We start from the raw sequence: 21,589 nt of genomic DNA on the forward strand, positions 1-21,589 counted from the left end.
GGTGCATAGTTCATAAGTACAAGCTGTTCGTAAGTCGGAAGTTTGTAACCTGGGGACTGCCTGTACTTTGAAGTACTTGGGCCCTTCAAACTATGAGCAGAAAGCAGGCACGTGCTCGTATATATTGGTTGTATAATCTTTGCCTCTTATGGACACTATGACCAGATGTCCTCCTGCATTTTGTGTTTTTGCTACAATAACACAGTGGATGTGCTTTACTAAAATTCACTTCAATTTGCCTATTGTTGTGACAGGTCATTGGTAGATGTCATCTACCAGGCCCTCCACCCTGCATTAGATCACCTAGACCATGGAGATGTAAGGCTTTTTGTTCGTTGAATATAGCTTGGTGTTCACCACCATTGTACCAGCAAAACAGTCCTAAACTTGAGGATAATCTCTCTGGAATTGGATCCTCAACTTCCTCATTGGCAGACCCCATTCTTGCAAAGTGGCAACGTTACCACCTTCACATTTGCCATCAGAAGAGAGGCACCCCAAGGGTGAGTACTTTGTCCTCTACGCAGTCACAAGTGTGCATGGAATAAACCAGTTTTGCACAACTCTACGAATTTGAGGACCTCAAGTTGGCCAGATAACTGGAAAGGATAAGTTAGAATGCAAGTTATTCTAATTGGCAATCTAGTTGAGTGGTTGCAGAACGACAATCTTGCTCTCAACCAAGACCAAGGAGGTAATTGTTGATTTTTGGAAAAGAGGAGGCAGAGGAACATTCACCCGTGCACATTGATGGAGGTGGAGAGGGTTTGAACCTTGATGGAGGTGGAGAGGGTTTGAACCTTGATGGAGGTGGAGAGGGTTTGAACCTTGATGGAGGTGGAGAGGGTTTGAACCTTGATGGAGGTGGAGAGGGTTTGAACCTTGATGGAGGTGGAGAGGGTTTGAACCTTGATGGAGGTGGAGAGGGTTTGAACCTTGATGGAGGTGGAGAGGGTTTGAACCTTGATGGAGGTGGAGAGGGTTTGAACCTTGATGGAGGTGGAGAGGGTTTGAACCTTGATGGAGGTGGAGAGGGTTTGAACCTTGATGGAGGTGGAGAGGGTTTGAACCTTGATGGAGGTGGAGAGGGTTTGAACCTTGATGGAGGTGGAGAGGGTTTGAACCTTGATGGAGGTGGAGAGGGTTTGAACCTTGATGGAGGTGGAGAGGGTTTGAACCTTGATGGAGGTGGAGAGGGTTTGAACCTTGATGGAGGTGGAGAGGGTTTGAACCTTGATGGAGGTGGAGAGGGTTTGAACCTTGATGGAGGTGGAGAGGGTTTGAACCTTGATGGAGGTGGAGAGGGTTTGAACCTTGATGGAGGTGGAGAGGGTTTGAACCTTGATGGAGGTGGAGAGGGTTTGAACCTTGATGGAGGTGGAGAGGGTTTGAACCTTGATGGAGGTGGAGAGGGTTTGAACCTTGATGGAGGTGGAGAGGGTTTGAACCTTGATGGAGGTGGAGAGGGTTTGAACCTTGATGGAGGTGGAGAGGGTTTGAACCTTGATGGAGGTGGAGAGGGTTTGAACCTTGATGGAGGTGGAGAGGGTTTGAACCTTGATGGAGGTGGAGAGGGTTTGAACCTTGATGGAGGTGGAGAGGGTTTGAACCTTGATGGAGGTGGAGAGGGTTTGAACCTTGATGGAGGTGGAGAGGGTTTGAACCTTGATGGAGGTGGAGAGGGTTTGAACCTTGATGGAGGTGGAGAGGGTTTGAACCTTGATGGAGGTGGAGAGGGTTTGAACCTTGATGGAGGTGGAGAGGGTTTGAACCTTGATGGAGGTGGAGAGGGTTTGAACCTTGATGGAGGTGGAGAGGGTTTGAACCTTGATGGAGGTGGAGAGGGTTTGAACCTTGATGGAGGTGGAGAGGGTTTGAACCTTGATGGAGGTGGAGAGGGTTTGAACCTTGATGGAGGTGGAGAGGGTTTGAACCTTGATGGAGGTGGAGAGGGTTTGAACCTTGATGGAGGTGGAGAGGGTTTGAACCTTGATGGAGGTGGAGAGGGTTTGAACCTTGATGGAGGTGGAGAGGGTTTGAACCTTGATGGAGGTGGAGAGGGTTTGAACCTTGATGGAGGTGGAGAGGGTTTGAACCTTGATGGAGGTGGAGAGGGTTTGAACCTTGATGGAGGTGGAGAGGGTTTGAACCTTGATGGAGGTGGAGAGGGTTTGAACCTTGATGGAGGTGGAGAGGGTTTGAACCTTGATGGAGGTGGAGAGGGTTTGAACCTTGATGGAGGTGGAGAGGGTTTGAACCTTGATGGAGGTGGAGAGGGTTTGAACCTTGATGGAGGTGGAGAGGGTTTGAACCTTGATGGAGGTGGAGAGGGTTTGAACCTTGATGGAGGTGGAGAGGGTTTGAACCTTGATGGAGGTGGAGAGGGTTTGAACCTTGATGGAGGTGGAGAGGGTTTGAACCTTGATGGAGGTGGAGAGGGTTTGAACCTTGATGGAGGTGGAGAGGGTTTGAACCTTGATGGAGGTGGAGAGGGTTTGAACCTTGATGGAGGTGGAGAGGGTTTGAACCTTGATGGAGGTGGAGAGGGTTTGAACCTTGATGGAGGTGGAGAGGGTTTGAACCTTGATGGAGGTGGAGAGGGTTTGAACCTTGATGGAGGTGGAGAGGGTTTGAACCTTGATGGAGGTGGAGAGGGTTTGAACCTTGATGGAGGTGGAGAGGGTTTGAACCTTGATGGAGGTGGAGAGGGTTTGAACCTTGATGGAGGTGGAGAGGGTTTGAACCTTGATGGAGGTGGAGAGGGTTTGAACCTTGATGGAGGTGGAGAGGGTTTGAACCTTGATGGAGGTGGAGAGGGTTTGAACCTTGATGGAGGTGGAGAGGGTTTGAACCTTGATGGAGGTGGAGAGGGTTTGAACCTTGATGGAGGTGGAGAGGGTTTGAACCTTGATGGAGGTGGAGAGGGTTTGAACCTTGATGGAGGTGGAGAGGGTTTGAACCTTGATGGAGGTGGAGAGGGTTTGAACCTTGATGGAGGTGGAGAGGGTTTGAACCTTGATGGAGGTGGAGAGGGTTTGAACCTTGATGGAGGTGGAGAGGGTTTGAACCTTGATGGAGGTGGAGAGGGTTTGAACCTTGATGGAGGTGGAGAGGGTTTGAACCTTGAAGGTCCTGTGATCCATATTTCAGAAACACTTCAGGCAATTGTGAAGAAAGCACCTTTTTAAAGACTGACAAGATTTTGAAAGTTGTTGATTATTCTATTAAACTTGTTCAGGTTCACTGTAGAAAGTTATCTGACTGGTTGCAACACAGTTTGGTTTTGTAATTCAAGAGAACAAGAATGCAGGAGGTAGCAAACTGAGCCAGCTCCAATACCTGCTTTGGTCTCCTATCCATCAGAGAACAACCTCCGAGGTTCTGCCTTAAGAAGGCAGCTGCCATCATGAAGGACTCTCATCACCCTGGTCACAAATTCTTCTCACTGATACCTATACACCAATCAATAGATCAGCACCTCTAGGTTCAAGAATGGTTTCTTTCAAACATCTGCACATCTCCATTAAAGTCATGAGTGCTGTCTGCATTATTGTTTGGTGCAAGGATAACTGAATATTTATCGCTTTACCTTTTGTGGTTGCCTACTTTTAATTCAATTATCTGTGCTACTGTATTTTATAAAATACCTGTTCAGCTGCAGCATGTCATCATTTTGTGCAATTCAATGTTGTGTGGGAGGGGAGAAGATTCAGTGGATTCAAAGAGCAACTAGTCTGGACGCAGGATCATAATTAAAACATGCCCAAGGGGAAATTGCAACAAGGTTAACACACATTAGTACTCTCAATAACAAAATCCAGTCTAATCCGTCACATTGGACTTAACACCAACTAGTAACTGCTTACTCTCATACAAACACAGTACAACCCAGTCATGTCAGACTTAAACTGCCAATACTAGCAATTATGTACAGATTTACAATAACAAAGGATTGCAGTACACTCTCTGCCATTCCTTGTCTAATGTGGGCACAGTTCTAATGATATCTAACAGCTCCAAACCCTGTGTAGTGCACACCTTACTGACAACTTCTCCAGTAATGTCCAGAGTTTTGGGACTGAGGAGCAAAGAGGAAGAGCTACTACATATGATGGACTTTATAGTACAGGTACTCCCTGACTTATGACCTACTCGGCTTGTGTCCATCCACACATGTGACCAAATTTTAAAATTACGTGCATGCACATTTGCAATATAGCGCCCAGAGCGCAGTCACAGTTCTGTAGGCATGCTAGAAAGATGGTGAACAAGAGGAAAAAACTTTTTTCAATCTTTTTATTAAATGTATAGCAAACAATAGATGAGGATAGAATACAGAATTAAATAGTAAAATCAAACATCAATATATTGCAATACCTAATACAATGTATAACATTATAATGAACTGTGTTTTCCCTTTTTCCTCAATTTGGAATATTCAAATAAAAAAAAATGTTAAACCCCCCCCCCATCTAACCTACCAAAATAAACACAAAAAGCAACGTATAAACAAAAACCCTATTCCTTGCTGATAGATTCTTATTCCACTGTTACAAGAATTTTAAAGGACAAAGAGAAAATGCACGAGGCTGCATAAAAGATTCTGAGCCATCTTAATTTCTGTGCTCATGCACGAGTCTTCGATTGGCGTATGTGCGGTCAGTTCGCTTATTGGAGTTGGTTGGCACATGTGCGAGAATTAATGGTGCGAATTCAATATCATCAGGGTGCTTAACTCTTGCATGTACCAACAGGACTCCAGTATGCAAACTCACATGTGCACAGGAGTTGAGATGGCCTCATCCAGCCTATGGACCCCAGGATGCTGACTAGCAAAGTAAGTATGCACATTTTGGCTCTTAATGCCCTATAACCCCGTTGTCATTTGTCAAATACAACATTTGATTTAAGAATTTAGTACTCCGTGTGCACGGGCAAAATTCTGACTTTCATGCATTCTGAGATATGACAGGTCCTTCAGTCCCAATTATGGTCGTAAGTCTGGGACTACCTGTACAGTAAACTGGAGGGTCCAGCCTAGGTTATCACTGGGTAATTAAAGGGGCCATTGGTCAAGTGTGCACTAATGGATGGGCACAGTCAAACCTTGATTGGTAGGTGGTGACTTCTAGATGGAGGGGGTCACATGACCCTCCACAAACTACATTCCCAACAGGTTTCAGATGGAGGAGTCGAGTGACCCTCCACAATCCACACTACAAATACGCATGTCCACAAACTCCTCATTAAAATATCAATGAATGATCACTTCAAAGGCTTAATCACATTTGTGCAACAGAACTTTATTCCCTGCTTACACCCCATCCCCACCATACAAAGCCATACTGACTATTCCTAACAAGTCTATGCTTTCCATTGAACGTAAATCTGATAATATGTTTGCTGACTTAAATTTCTTTCTTATCCCTGTCGCCCTCAAATGAAGGACTAGCATTAGCTATTCTAGGGTCTTCTGACCCTAGTATCCTCATGGCTAGAGGATACTAAGATCTCTGAAGCTTCACTCTCTTCCTTAACTTGCTATTCTGGGATAGATCTAATCTAAACCTGAGGACTTTTCCCCACAGAAGCTTCTGTAATGGGTTCACAATCATAATACAGGTACACGATCCTTTATCAGGACATCAAAAATCTGGAAAGTTCCAAAGTCCGGCAAGTGGGTACTGGTGGTTGGGGGAGGTGGCTGGGCAGCTGAGGGACTGGCGGTTGGGAGATGTGGCCTGGCAGCTGAGGGACCGCAGTTGGGGGAGACGGCCGGGCGACTGGAAGAGGGTGAGGGTGGATACGGCAGCACAATTCAGGTGGGCTTTCCGAAATTCTGAACACAATGTCCCCCAAGGGTTCCGGATAAAGGATTATGTACTTTTACCATTTTCTAATCTAAGATCAGCTGTCTTTCATGTAGACTATTTGCATTAAAATAAAAAGGAGCCAGAGAGATAAGGAAAGAGAAAGATTAGGGGGGGGTTAATGGAAATTGAAGGTCTATGTTAATATTGTCTGGACTTCTATCAGAGTTGTCCTCTTGCCCATAACCTCATCTTTTTTCTCTTCTACCCCTTATCTGTTAGCCTGCTCTTCTCTCCCTTTCTCCTCCTTTCCCCACCTTTTCAGGTGTCTGCCTGTGTTTTTTTTTTAAACATATATTTTTGATGAAGGGCCCAGGCCCAAAACATTGGTTATCCTTTCTATGGATACAGCATGTCCCAAGTTTCTCCAGCAGGTTTGGAGAAAACATCTGGAAAACATTTCATCATCTGAGTCTCATTAGTGACCTACACACTTGTATCTGTGCCCCTGACTATAGATTCCCTTGCCTCTTTGTTTTGTGACCATTTAAATGCCTGTAGTTATGCCATAGATTTGACTGATCTGAGAGGCTATTACCCCTAACAGTATCTAAAGCAGTATACCTGTTAGAGAAGGGAATAGCCATGAGACTCTACTGGGGATTACTCATCCACCTGGCTGAACCTGTGGTGTGACCACCTTCCTGAAACTCCTACTTGTGATACTTTTGCTTCCTGTATGCTCCTTTCAGGTGAGTCCCACTGTTAAAGCCTGCATGTGCTGCAGACTGTTCTGTGAATAAAGAACACAGCAGAGAGCCACAGAGCCAGTTTTAAAATACAGTTTTAATCATTTGTAACATCGGTAGGAGAGAGGGAGGCACTATAAAATATTGTGAGATTCTCTGTCTCAAAGTTCATACAGAAATGGGTCAATTTATATAGTAAATTAGATCAATGCCTATGTATGACCACATGTTCTAATTGGAAACTGCATTCCCATTTGTTCATGAACTTAGAATTTCTTGGTTTATTTGGTGATGTCTCCCAATACCTTTAATTACTTCCTAACTCCAATTACTCATTCAACACTGTCACAGCCAATGTCTCTTCTAGATCTTTCAGGATACGAAAGCCATTATGACTGGGGTAGATGTTAACCTTGAGGTTTTTTTTCCCCAGAAACTGATCATGAAAGTTCACTTTTAGTTAAAACTTCATCTATGGTTGCAATCCCATAATCCTTAGCAATAAAAGTTGGCCGCATACAATGCAAAAATTCCCAGAATTCTTTACAACGTCACAAAATAATGCTTAATTAGTCACAAAGCCCAGCAGCAATAGGAATTCACCAAGACAAATGGTTACTTAAACAAAAGTTGTTTTTAATTTTCTTTAAACATAAAACAGGATGAAACTTTAACTTATTACTATTAACTTAACCCCTTTGTAATTTTAAGTGCACGTGTATGTAATATGTGTATAAGTTCAGAAAAGTTATTTGATTCACAGTTCAATCTCACTCCTCCAAGTTCATCGGTATCTGGCAATTCTTATACTGTGCACAGAATTTAACATTTATGAATCTTCACCAGGCTTTGGTCGTTGAAAGGTAAATAGTTACTGCTCAGGAAGGTTCTTGTTGGTTTTCAGAGAGAGATTTGTTGCTCGTTGGTCACAAACAACTAATTCCTTTCCCCAGCAGATGATGGTTTTCCAGATGATAACCTCTTTCTTTCAGGTCATCAGAGTTTCTTTTCTGTTTCCCTTATCTCAGGTGACACATTATACAGTTTGCCATCTCCTTTTGTAGGGACCACAAGGGCTGAACAAATGGGGTTGCAAACAAGCTTGCCAGTTTGTCATGTTTCAGTCTCAGGTGCTGAACTGAAGTCTGTGTCTGAAGTCTCTATGGACATTCTTCAAAATTTTTGCAAAGGTGCTTAGCCTGGACTGTCTGGCTTGAGCCCAGCTCTTGCATTTTAAATGAGACCTGCTTTGAAGTGTTTATATCTGTGTGTGACTTAACTAAAAACCCCACAATCTATCTTCCAAAAACCTATCTATATATGATATAAAATATAACTTGACCCATCACACTGCCAAACTACTTCAAGGAATTCTATTAAAGATTTTTTAACCTGCTTGAGGGGATTGCATTTTCTTTCCATTTAATTGCAAATATTTTAATGTAGGTATCTTTATTCCATGTGTAAGCATGTGTGTAATAGGACATATTGTGTAAAAGTCACCCCCTCCTATTTTTCCCTGGCCGTCTGCCCATCCGAGCTCCCAACACTGTCTGGTGTGTTTCATCCAGCCCTCTGCCATCCACCCATCCAAGCTCCTGACATCTGAGCCCTCCCCCCCCCCCCCCCCCTCCAATTTGGAGCTCTGAATGTCCTGAAAGTAGACTCACGCCTAGGCCCAGCTGCCTGCCCATCTGAGCTCCTGATGTCCCAGCTGCAAACCCTTGCCTCACCTACCTGCCCATTGGAGATCCCAACGCCCCAACCACGAATCCTCAACCTGCTTCCCTGCCCATGTCAGCTTCCGATGTCCTGACCATGAACCTTTGCCAAGGCACTGGCTGCTGCTTTACTGTGGTCAAAGATAGTATGCATGAAGTGTTGACCCCACTAAATTTACCCTAAGATTTGGTCTCCAAAACTTTACTATTACATGAGTATATATGGTAATGGGTCTTCAATTTATTGAGTTTGCAATTAGAAAACAACTGGCCACAGGTCGCCTGCACCCTGTGCGGGTCCTGCGGCCGCGGGTCGCCTGCACCCTGTGCGGGTCCTGCGGCCGCGGGTCGCCTGCACCCTGTGCGGGTCCTGCGGCCGCGGGTCGCCTGCACCCTGTGCGGGTCCTGCGGCCGCGGGTCGCCTGCACCCTGTGCGGGTCCTGCGGCCGCGGGTCGCCTGCACCCTGTGCGGGTCCTGCGGCCGCGGGTCGCCTGCACCCTGTGCGGGTCCTGCGGCCGCGGGTCGCCTGCACCCTGTGCGGGTCCTGCGGCCGCGGGTCGCCTGCACCCTGTGCGGGTCCTGCGGCCGCGGGTCGCCTGCACCCTGTGCGGGTCCTGCGGCCGCGGGTCGCCTGCACCCTGTGCGGGTCCTGCGGCCGCGGGTCGCCTGCACCCTGTGCGGGTCCTGCGGCCGCGGGTCGCCTGCACCCTGTGCGGGTCCTGCGGCCGCGGGTCGCCTGCACCCTGTGCGGGTCCTGCGGCCGCGGGTCGCCTGCACCCTGTGCGGGTCCTGCGGCCGCGGGTCGCCTGCACCCTGTGCGGGTCCTGCGGCCGCGGGTCGCCTGCACCCTGTGCGGGTCCTGCGGCCGCGGGTCGCCTGCACCCTGTGCGGGTCCTGCGGCCGCGGGTCGCCTGCACCCTGTGCGGGTCCTGCGGCCGTTGTGCCCCTTGTTGGTCTGTTGCCATGAGCACACCCTGTAGAGTTGTCCTTTGACTATCCTGAACATGGGGTGTTCTCGTTTCTGGTGTCCTATGTCAGTCTGCTGCTCCCCTGGAGTCTGCCACCTCTTGTGATACGCTGCCCTGCATAGACACTGCCATGCTGGAAATAAACCCAGTAATTGCAGTAATTAAAAAATGTCAACCCTTTTAACAGGCAGTTAAAGCCTGTATGGAGCCATCATGGAATGAAGTGTAGCGCATTTGATCGAGAGCTGTTGGCGTTGTACCTGACCACATAACACTTCCAATATGCTTTAGAGGGCTGCCATTTCACCACTTTTACGGACCATAAGCCACTCACTTTTGCCTTGAGCAAGATATAGGACCCGTGCTCTGCCAAGCAGCAAAGCCACTTGTCATACATTTCAGAGTTCCCTATGGATGTGCGTCATGTTTCGGAAAAAAAACAATCTGGTCACTGACACGCTATCTAGACTGGCAGTACATCATGTCCAGGGTGGCAGCGATAACTCTGACTTGGTGAGTGAACAGGCCGTGGACTCGGATGTTCAGGTGTACAGAACTGCTATTACAAACCTGGGCATACAACATGTGGCACCACAACTAGGCGGGCCAAGTCTGCTTTGCCACATTTCTATGGGCTACCCCAGGCTGGTAGTCCCATGTCTTGGAGACCGTGCCTTTTTGACGAAGTTCACAACCTGTCCCATCCCTTAATCAGTCAAGCTCATGGCAACTAAATATGTATGGAATGGACTTGAGAAAGACGTTGTGCACTGGGCCCAGATGTGTACCCACTGCCAAACTTCCAAAATTCAGTGGCACACCAGGACACCTCTCCAGTCTTCCCCAGCAGTGTGCTGGCATTTTGAGCATGTGCATATAGACCTGGTTCGACCCCTGCCAGTGTCTTAGAACATGAGATGCATCCTCACAGTCATACACTGATTCATGCAATGGCCAGATGCCATCCCATTGTCATCCAGTGACAGAGATATGTGCCAAAGCATTCATTGCCAACTGGATCTCAAGTTTTGGAGTTCCCTCAAACGCCACCTTTGACTGTGGAGTGAAATTCACCTCTGTGTTATGGACTGCCCTTGCATGCTTTTGTGGGACACAACTGCATCACTCCACAGCGTACCACCTGCAGTCCAATTGTCTTGTGGAGCATTACCACTAGCACCAAAGACTGCACTCAAAGCCTAAGTCACCAGGCCCATTTAGGTAGATGAGTTGCCATGGATTCTGCTAGGAGTGCACACCGCTCCAAAGGAAGCCATCCAGTATTGTCCACAGAAATGGTTTATGGTTCAATTCTCTCGTTTCTAGGTGATGTTCATTTCTCGTCCAACTTATGCCCTTCTGATCAGGATTTCAGCAACTTCGACACCACGTCACAATAAGAAAACCCATTCCAACCAACTGGCAGGGAACCTCCAAACAACATTTGCCTCCTACCCTCCTCGACACTAACCTTGTTTTTGTGCGCGTAGACAGGCCCCAGGATCGCCATTGCAGCAGTTGTATGATGGCCCTTTCCGCGTGATCAAAAGGGATGGGGTTGTGTACACTTTAGACATTGGGGAACATTAACTATTTAGTATAGACAGATTCAAACCAGCATGTCGACCCTACTACATCTATTTGCTGCCCCCAGCCCAGGAAATGAGGGCATCCACTTAAGGTGTGCACAGTCAGTTCTTCTCTTTTGGGCAACAATTCTGTTGGGGGTGGTGTAGTGGGCCGAGCAGCTGCATAGCACAGTGGGCTGAACCGTTTCCCATGTGGCTTGCCGAGCAGTGCCGTGGACCTGGTGGTTGCTCACTCACCTGGCCGCTGCTCACTCACCTGGCCAGGGGCAGCGCGTAGCGCTGTGGGCTGGATCGCGGCACAGTGGAGAATAGGGTACTCACCTTCAAGATGCCATGGGGCTCTCGTCATCTGACACCCGAGCCCTGCAGGTGAGTGGCAGGCACAGGTGATGTCATTTCCAGTTCTGGGTGTCTGGGCCGGGAGGGATTTAAAAGTGGAGCCAAATTCAAATAAAGTTTCTGACTGTGTGTCTGGTGTATTCATTTAGTAGCTCTACTGGAGTAGTTGATACACAACAATATTTTGTAATGCTATTTTGCCGTTCTAATTTAATTACTCCATCCCTTCCTACCGACTTTGATCAGATTAAAAATAGTGGAAAAACACTTCTGTTTTCATGAATTAGTTTTAAATGATATTTGAGATATCTAACAATCTATTGTTTTAGAGCAAAGTAATTATATTCCTGCAGTTTCACTCATTTCACCACATAGCTTGTAACTCCAATAAGTTGTTTTTATAATTGAAGATTTCATTATTTGGAATTAACTCTTTTTTTATTTCTCTCTCAAATTTCCCCCATTGTCTTTGTTCAGCATCAAATGTGACATGAAGTCAACACAGAATATTTAACATTACAGCACATCATGGGCCTTTCAGCATGCAGTGATGTGTGGACCTATATAAAGTACTCCTTGAACAATCTAATCCTCCCCCCCCCCCCCTCCAACAGCCCATAACCTTCCATTTTTCATGCATCCATGTGCCTATTGAAGAGTCTTTTAAATGTTACCAACAGCTAATAGCCTTCACCACCACCCTTGGCAGTGTTCCTGGCACCCACCACTGTGTTTAATTAAGGGGATAGCAGAGGCCTTTTTAAAAACTTTCTTCCATTCCCCTTAAGTGGCTAATAGCTTTTTTTAATGCTGCTGTCTGTGCCTCCCATAATCTTGTACACCTCCAAAGAGAAAAGCCTTAGCTTGCTCAACCTTTCTTCGTGAGACAAGTTTTCCAAACCAGAGAGCATCTTGGTAAATGCAATATTTGACGTTTTTATATGTAAAAAAAATCCTGCTCTCCAACTATTATTGTACAATGTTACAAAAACAAAGGAAGTGTTATAGTGAAAACACAAAATGCTGGAGAAGCTCAGCGGTGTTCTTTTTGTAGCAAAGGTAAAGATACAGAACCGTTTCGGGCTTGATCCCTTCAAAGTATAAGAAAATGCCGGCAGGTGTTTGAGCAAAAGAGTTGGGGGGGGGGGTGAGTGGGAAAGTGGAGTGGCAAAGGCAGGAAATGTTAGCTGTAGAAAGGAGGGAAGGGTCAGCAGCAATGAGGGGGAATGGTTGGGTGGGTGGAAGAAATGGAAAGGGGAGGAAAGAAAAGGCAAGCAGCGTAAGTGGAAAGCAAAGTCAGTGTTAATGCCATCTGGCTGGAGAATGCCCAGATGGAAAATAAGGTGTTGTTCCTCCAATTTGCAGGTGGTTTGGGTGGGATAGTGCACGACACGCGAGTGGGAAAGTGACTCGGAATTGAAATAGTTGGCTACTGTGAGGTCGCTGTTGTTGCGAACGAAGAGGAGGTGCTCAGTGAAGTGATCTCCCAATCTGCGACCGGTCACTCTGATGTAGAGAATGCCACAATGTAGTGTTATAGAGCCCAAATAGTTGCATGACCATATTCAGCATACCTGGAACAATAAATCAAGGATTAATTAGTATTTCTAGTTCATTGAGTTGTCTGATAGTAGTGAAGAGGGCTGTTTGGATCTCGACTGCAAATGAATTCTTAAAGTTAAAATTCATCACTTACTATTGCACCTTGGGTTGCTTGTGTTATAAATGTACATAAACTGAATCAGCGGTTCCTTAAATTCTCTACACTAACAGGGAACTGTTCAGCTTCGTCTTTAGTGCTAAGATCTCCAAAGTTATGTGATGAACTTGACTATCAGATTATCACATTTGTGGTGTTCATTTTCTGTCTGTAGCTTGACCATGTACTCTGTGTGTGGCAGTAATGTCTCACTGAGTTGTGAGTTTGTTGCTCTCTGAACTTCAGTCCATGATCTCAGTGTTGCAATAAATTGTTCTGTTCTGGCAAATTGAAATAGTTTCTATGTACAAATGAACAAAAATGTCTTGTTGCAATATTTAATGATGAGAATAAGACCATTGTATATAGTTAATGTTTCTTGGATTTTTTTGGGTGGGGGGGAGCTTGCCATTTCCTAATTGGCTTTTGTTTGAGAACTTTCGAGGATGCTACAAAATTATTTGGGTATTTAAAAAATATTCTGAAGAAATGGATGAAGTTGGAGGAGAAAATGAAAGTTCTTTATGCCTCTTCTTTGTCTGCATCTTGCATTTTTTGAGATTTTAGGCAGTGTTTTTCAAATACTATATAATTGTGCTATCATTACTGATATCCTTGATTACTTTCAGTTGTAATGTTTCAAAGATGACTGGTAGAAAAAGGCCCTAGGTTGTGTTAAAAAGTGAGTGGAATCAATGCAGTGCACAAATGAGCCTCCCTGAAGGAAGAAATGTATAATGGAAAATTGGAGAATATTCTTTAGTGCTTTGTGTAAACAATACACAATAATTCATTAGCTATGTGGTCAAGATTCAAGCGAGTCAAATCACAGCAGATTATAAAGTGACTAGTTCTGTTTAGCAGCTTGTATAAGAGCACATAACTTGGGGAAGTTCAAAGTGGTCTTGCATTGGAGAAATCAGACATGAGGATGACTGAGTTGAACAAGAAATCTGCAAATACTGGGGTCAAGTGCGATACACAGAAATGCTTGGTAAACTCAGTAGGTGGTGCAACATGTATAGAAAACCAGAGGCATTTGTTGTATTTGAGCTTAGCTCTTCAGATGTCCTGAGAAAATAGATGCCCAAATAAAAAGGTGGGGGGAGGGGAAGAGGGAGGAGCACAGGCTAGCAAGTTATTGTTGGATACAGGGTTGGGGGGGTGGGGGGGAAGAAGAGAAAGTTGAGAAATGTTTGGGAGAGGGCATAGGGCTAAGAAAGAGTTCTCTGATAGAAGGAAGGGGTTGCAGAGCTGAAGGAAGGGAGACAGAAGGAGAAGGGAGAGACTTGGTAATGGATTAATGGAAATTTGAGGTCAATGTAGATGCTGTCAATATTAGGACTAAACCAGTCACCCTCAATATTAGGACTAAACCAGTCACCCACCATCATGACTCTCCTCTACCTAGTAGATCGATCTCTCTGTCTCTCTCTCCTACTTTGGCTCATTCCACTTTTTCCAAATCAAAGGTTAAGCCATGGGTGGGTACTGACTTGGCTCCCAAGCCTGCCTGTCCTTTTATAGAATGTGTGGAGCAATTCCTCTTGCAAGTTACAAAGGCAAAGCTTTTCAGCTCCCTCTGTTGCATGGATAATGTTTTTGCTGCCTCCTGAACCCATGATGAGTTTGTCAACTTTATTAATTTTACTGCCATCTTCCGCTCTGACCTCATTCATTAAACTTTCTCTGAGATCCTCAAGATCTCTCTCCATTTCCAGGAGATGTACTATCTACAGACACCGTCTTCTATCAGCACTGACTATTACCTAGTTACCTTGACTATATCTCTTCCCACCCTGTATCCTGCAAAGATTAAGTTGCTGCTTGGATGCTGCTTTCCATTCCAGGACATGAGATGTTGTCAACCTCCTTCATGAAATATTGCCTGCATTTCTATTTCCTACAGGTTGAAAGAACACTTTCTTGAGCACCTTTGCTCTGTCTTTTGCAACAGCAAGGTTCTCCCAGTCTACAAGCATTTCAGTTCCATACCCCATTGCGCATTAATGTGTTATCAGTGGCTTCGTGCTGCTAAATTAAGGGCATTCAATTTGGAGTTACAACATATATTCTGTCTCAACAGCCTCTAACCAAACAGCATCAATATCGACCTCCAATTTCCATTAATCCCCAGCCTTCCCTTCATTCTTCTATTGGAGAGATGTTGTTCTTGGCACTCTACCCTCTTCTATCATCTCTCAGCACCTTCTTCCTTCCACCAGTAAACTTGCGCTCCTCTCCCAAAATGGATGAACATGTTGAAGAGTGTCCAGACTAGAAGTGAAAAATCTTTGGCTGCCTGTGAGAGGGAGAGGGAGAAAAAATAACATTGCATTAACCGTTATAATTAACTCTTCTTCACGCTGGCGACTCGACTGGCCTCTGCCCGAGTGTCCCAGTCAGGCCCTTGGCATACCTTCCTTTAAATTTGTATCCCATTCGCGATTCTTTTCCAGCATTGTGCTAGCCACTATGTTAACCATGTCACAGTCAAAAATGATCCCTCCCACAAGTTTTCAGATAAAGCCTTTCTAATATTTTTAATACTATTAAAGATAAAGACTCTTACCAGGCAGGGATAGGGAGGCACTTTGTTAGAGTTGTCCCAGTAGCGAGCAGCATAAGCCATCTGTTCATCCAGGATGCCGCCATTTTATTCAAACACAACTTTATTTAAAGTTTTTTTCAAACCGATGTTGCAGACGGAGTGCTCTTTGGCTGTATGTTGGCCTCAAAGGGGTTGTGTGTTAGATAACATTTGCAATTTTGAACTTTTATTCTAACTTTAAAGCTTTATTCTATTTATTTTAAAATTTATTAATTTATTTCTTTTTTTATTGCTTGTTTGTTTTCAGCTGAATGAGAGCTGGATAATGGGGATTTTTTCTGTACTTGGATTACTTTAAAGCTTCCTTTTGGTCAGTCATTAGATATTCATATTGAAGTAGTGAAATGGATTCAACAATGGTTGGATGGGAGATGCAAGAGAGTAGTGGTACAAAATTGTATGTCAAATTGGAGGCCAGTGACTAGTGGAGTACCTCAGGGATCGGTACTGGGTCCATTGTTGTTTGTCATATATATTAATGATCTGGATGATAGGGTGGAAAATTACAATAGTATGTAGATGATACTAAGGTTGGTGGTGTTGTGGACAGTGAGGAAGGTTTTCAAAGCTTGCAGTGGGATATAGGCCAGTTAGAAGAGTGGGCTGAAAGGTGGCAGATGGAGTTTAATACTGAGAAGTGTAAGGTGCTACATTTTCGTAGGACTAATCAGCAAAGGTTATACCTGTAAATGGTCGACAATTGAGGGGTGCAGTAGAACAAAGGGATTTGGGAATTTTGGCACATAATTCCCTGAATGTGGAGTCACATGTAGATAGGGTGGTGAAGAAAGCTTTTGGTATGTTGGCCTTCATAAATCAGAGTATTGAGGACAGGAGTTGGGATGTTATTATTGAAGTTGTTTAAGGATTTGGTGAGGCCAACTTTGGAATATTGTGTGGTTACTGAATTATAGGAAGGATATCAACAAAGAGAGTGCAGAGAAGTTTTACAAGAATGTTGCCTGCGTTTAGGGTTTCAGTTACAGGAAAGGTTAAACAAACTAGGACTTTATTGCTTGGAGTGTAGAAGATTGAGCAATGATTTAATAGAGGTATTTAAAATTATGAAGGGTGACAAATCGAGTAAATGGATAGGTTTTTTCCACCGAGAATGGGGGGGAGATTCAAACAAGAAAACTTAGATTGAGATTGAAGCGGGAAAAGTATAGGGGAAACGTGAAGGGGAATTTCTTCACTCGGAGGGTGGTGGGAGGATGGAATGAGCTTTTGGCCAAAGTGGTAGATGTGAGCTCGATTTTGATATTTAAGGAAAAGTTGGATAGGTATATGGATAAGAGAGGTGTGGAAGGTTATAGGTTGACTGTGGGTCAATGGGACAAGGTGGGAGAAGGTGTTTGGCATCAACTAGTAGGGCCAAACTGGCCTGTTTCTGTGCTGCAATGGTTATATAGGTCTGTTCAATGAATGAAAGATTAGAAATCTCAGGGCATGGCTGGAAGAATAGTAAAGAAAGAGCTAGTTTAATTGGACTTTGGAACCTCTTATTATAGCCCTACACTGATGAAATAGATTTTACTTGTGAAGGTTTCTATGTAGAGAAGAAAAGCTTAAGTAAAGCACTGCTAGATTAAAAGTTGTCCTCTTTCATTTATATGGGCTTTATGAATTATGTTCTGATTCGTGCACAGAAGGTTAATACCTTTAAAAAAAAACCCTGCAGATGCTGGGTGGGTTGAAATAATTACAAAGGAACACTGGATCGCACACTGGTCAGGCACCATTTATGGAAAGAGAAACAGTTAATGTCTTAGGGCAGAGTTCTAATATGTTCCGATGAAGGTCTTAGACGGAAAAAAAAATTCTGCTGATGCAAATGACCTAAGGTTTTTTTACAGCATTTTCTTTTATGATTTACTGAAGGTTGTTCACTTTCTGATGCAATCAGCAACTCTGAAAGTGAGGTTGATTGTATTCTGGGAGCTTTTTTTTTTCAATTCATGGGCAAGTTAGAAAAAATGCCTTTGCCAAAATTAAATCAGAATAGAGGGACTAATTCAATGTGAGAAGAAATTGTGAACGCGGTGTCATTGAGAATGTTTAATGAGTGGCTTTAGTTGAAGAATGTGGTGAACTTTTTTTTTAGAAATATGGACTTTTTTTATTCACTGTTTAAAAACCAAAGCAAATGCATTGCTCTTGGATTTGGTCATGAACCTTTTTATGCAAGGTGATAATATTTATATACCAACTGCAATTTCAGCTGCTTCAAATCTCAGTCGATCTTGCTTATATTGGCCTGGTCTCAACATACTTTTAGGGTACTGATTTGGAGAGTGTCACTCAAATGTTTTCTGCATCCAAGTTTGGCTGACTCCTGTGTTTTGTGTGTTTGAGCCAGAAATGAGTGAGTGGGAAGATATGGGTTCAGTCCTTTTTGGCCAATGGTTGTGAAATTCATCCCATCCTGGGTAAATGAAATCTTTTCCAAATCAAAGATTGGGAAGTAGATGATAAGAATTTGCATTTCCTAAATCACTGGAACTATGTTACATGAACCATGAAAAAGGGCATTTAAAAAAAAAATGCAATAATATTGATAGTGATACTCTGTTGAATTATAGCTTTTAGATTGCTAATGTTATTAGACTTCGGTACTATTTGTGACAGCATGACTGGATTGAAGATGATTTTTCTTGAGAATTTAAGTACTGCTTTGACAGTTGCTGTCAGATGTACTTATTCAGGCATACTGTGGATATTTTTTATACTGACAATGTAATGTACTTGACAAATTATTACTTTAAAGTAATGTTAATATGTTTGGATGGGAGTCCGAGGTGAAAATATTCATCATAGATCTTGATTTGAGATGTTTAAAACATAGAACATTAGAGCACAGTGAAGATCCTTCAGCCCCAATGTTGTGCCAATCTATGTAAATCTACACAATCATCCAATTTTTCCCTCCCTCACACCTATAATTCTATTTTTGCATACATCCATGTGCTTATGAGTTTTTTTTAATGTCGCCAGCACTAAATTTATATTAAAATAAAGTACCTCTGAAATATCCCCAAAACTTTCCTCCACTTGTCCTTTGCTATTACTGCCTCAGGAAAAAAAGATGCTGGCTGTGCACTGTATCAACTCCCATCATAATCTTGCATGCCTCTATCAATTCACCTCTCATCCTTTGCCACTCCATAAAGAAAAGCTCAAGCTCTGCGAACCTTGCCTCAATCAGACATATTTTCCAATCTTGGCAACATCCTGTCATATGTCCAAAGCATCTGCATTCTTCCTGTAATGAGGTGACTGGAACTGAATGCAATATTCCCAAGTTTAATCTAATCAAGAATTTTGTCGAACTGCAACATTATCTTGTGTCTCTTGAACTTAAAACCAAACTAATGAAGGCCAACACACCATACACCTTCTTAATCACTCTGACAACCTATATGGCATCCTGAAGGGATCTATGGACCTGGGCCCCAAGATCTGTCTGTCCATCTGTACTGTTAAGAATCTGCATTAAGCCCTTGCTTCACTTTCTGCCATTTATCTCCATCCCATCTGCATCCTTTTGTCACCTTCAACAAACTTCTGCACTATCTACAACACCTTCAACCTTTGTATCATCTGCAAACTTACTGACCCACTCTTCCATTTTTTTCCATCTAGGTCATTTATAAAAATTATAAAGCAGAAGTCCCAGGACAGATCCCTGTGAAACACCACTAGTCACTAATCTCTGGACAGAATATGTTTCATCTACTACTACCCTCTGCTTTCTGCAGGCAAGTCGATTCCAAATCCAAGCACCCTAGGTTCCTTGGATACCATACCTCATGATTTTCTGAACAAGCCTACCGTGGTGGTAGGTCGTAGTCAGATGCCTTACTAAAATCCATATATACCATATCCACTGCCTTATCTTCATCAATTTACTTTGGGACCTCTTTTAAAAACTCAATTGGGCTCTGTCAAGGCCATAGTGATCTTCCTGAGAAGACATGCTTCTCTAAATGCTTACAAGTCCTGTCTCTAATAATTCTTTCTTGACTTGAGACTCACTGGTCCATAATTCCCAAATTCTCACTCATACCTTTAATAAACAAGGAAACAACATTTGACGTTCTCCTTGTGGCCAGGGAGGATACGAGCATCATTGCCAATTTGACAGCAATTTCTTTCCTCGCTTTCTGTGGTAATCTGAGACGTAACCTGTCGAGTCTTGTCTATCCAAATCTTTTTGAGATCCAACCTTTCCTCTTGACCTTAATGCAATAAGTACATTAGCCTGTTCAATACCTTGCATTCATTAAGATTCCTCTTCCATGTGAACACTGAATCAAAGTATTTATTTAGGTCCTCCCCTACCTCCTCTGCCTCCAGGCATGTTTCCCCCATCCCCAGTTGGTCCACCCCTCACTCTCATATTCTTTGCTCTTTATGTAAGTGTTGAATTCCTTGGGGCTTTCTTTCATCCTTCTTGTGTCTCCTAGCTTCTTTGCATGGTAATTTCAAAAACCACTCATCAGAAAGCAGGGTGGGCATTGCAAATAGCGTTGGTTGTCTCTTCCATTGACTTAATACAATGTAGATGTTTCAATCAATATTCAGAATGTTGTTGTCATTTATGGTGTATTTAGTATGTAATTTAACAATTTGATTAAAATTTTGTTAGCTCACATATGCAGGCAGATGTTAAGCCATTAACTAGGAGATCTGCACCCAGTGATCAACAAGCATCATATTACATATCTTGATGTCTTCTCAGTCATCACAGGGGATATTGACCAGCTTCAAGATAATATCTCCAAACTACTACCAATACTCTCAACCACAGTTACACTATTATTATAATAGGGCACTATTCAATTTTGTGCCCTCAATTTAGACAGTGGGACTCTTGGCTATGCTATATCTTCCTATGTATACAGAGAAACTGAAGAGCACTGAACCAGCAGTGAAGGCTACACAGGGATGGTCTGGGGAGGCAGAAGAATGACTTCATAACTGGAGTTGGTAGACTGGGCAATGTTCAAGGACATAGTAGCTGATCTGAATGAATATGCCACAATAGTGACAGACTTTATCAGAAAATGTTTGGATGAGTGACCATGACCAAGTCTGTATGAGCCATCCTAATCAGAAGCCATGGATGAAAAAGAGATCCATAAACTATTGAAGACCACATCTGTGAAGTCTGGGTCAGGAGATTACAAAATACACTGATAAACCAGGTGCAACCTCTGGAAGGCCATTACCAATGCATATACAGGCAACCTCTGCTTTATGCGATTAATTTGTCCCAATTTTTACTCTTGTAAGACAAATTTGCCTTAAGCAATTAATAGAAACAATAAAAATAATTACAATGAATTCCTGTCCTTTCAAATAGTCCATCAAGATTTTTAAAAATGTTTTAAAAACCACTTTTAGCTGCATATAATTCCAAAATATTATTAATGAAAATAATTATATTTTTCATTTATTTCATAATAATTAAACTTTGTTAGAAAAATATTTGTCCAAAGTTGACTGCACAGATTTTTTTCCTGTAGCTAGCGATCACTTTTTCTAAATTGCTGCAGACTTCCATGCTGCTTTCCATGTTAGGATCGACATTTGGATAGAAATCCTTTCAGCCTCATGTTCAAATCCTTCAAATTCTTTTACAGTGATATCTTTAACCATATTTTCAGCTGCTTCACCCTCTTTGACTTCAGCTTCTTCAAATGCACGTTAATCATCAAGAAGATCATTTTCACTTAATTCTTCATGCTCATCAAGAAATTCTTGCACATTTTCCACCCAAAACTGATGAGATGTCCAATAGCAGTTATCCTTTCAATTATTTTGTCCGTGGGACTGAAGCCAAGAAAATCATTTTCAAAATGGGGCAAAGATATTTCTGAATATCCTATTGCCATGAAAGTTTAATGTTTTCAATGGCCTGCTTTCTATTGTATTTCTTCCAAAATTCTGTCGACGAAATTCCATTTTCTCCTGATGTTGCTTGAGCAAAAGTCCGTCGAAGATGATATGTTTTGAATGATGCATGAGTTCCTTGGTCCATCGGTTGCCATAATGATGTTGTATTTGGTGGTATAAACACAACTTTTACATTTTTATCCA

General features: G+C 43.2%; 1 protein-coding gene across 7 annotated transcripts in view; it reads left to right on the forward strand.

Moving 5' to 3' along the window:
* Window positions 1–21,589, forward strand: part of LOC138755736 (KH domain-containing, RNA-binding, signal transduction-associated protein 3-like) — a 225,726-nt gene that overhangs the window by 21,525 nt on the left and 182,612 nt on the right. The window contains exons 1-2 of one of the 7 annotated variants that reach the window (XM_069922240.1): window positions 313–503; window positions 4,755–4,837. The exons of 5 other annotated variants lie outside the window; for them this stretch is intronic. The gene's annotated coding sequence lies outside the window, so the exon portion shown is untranslated. Of the gene's footprint in view, window positions 1–312; window positions 504–4,754; window positions 4,838–19,159; window positions 19,246–21,589 lie in introns of those variants that run through there. One more of the 7 variants, XM_069922241.1, reaches the window with a different exon arrangement.

This window comes from Narcine bancroftii, chromosome 2, assembly GCF_036971445.1.
Source record: "Narcine bancroftii isolate sNarBan1 chromosome 2, sNarBan1.hap1, whole genome shotgun sequence".
NCBI classification, from domain to species: domain Eukaryota; kingdom Metazoa; phylum Chordata; class Chondrichthyes; order Torpediniformes; family Narcinidae; genus Narcine; species Narcine bancroftii.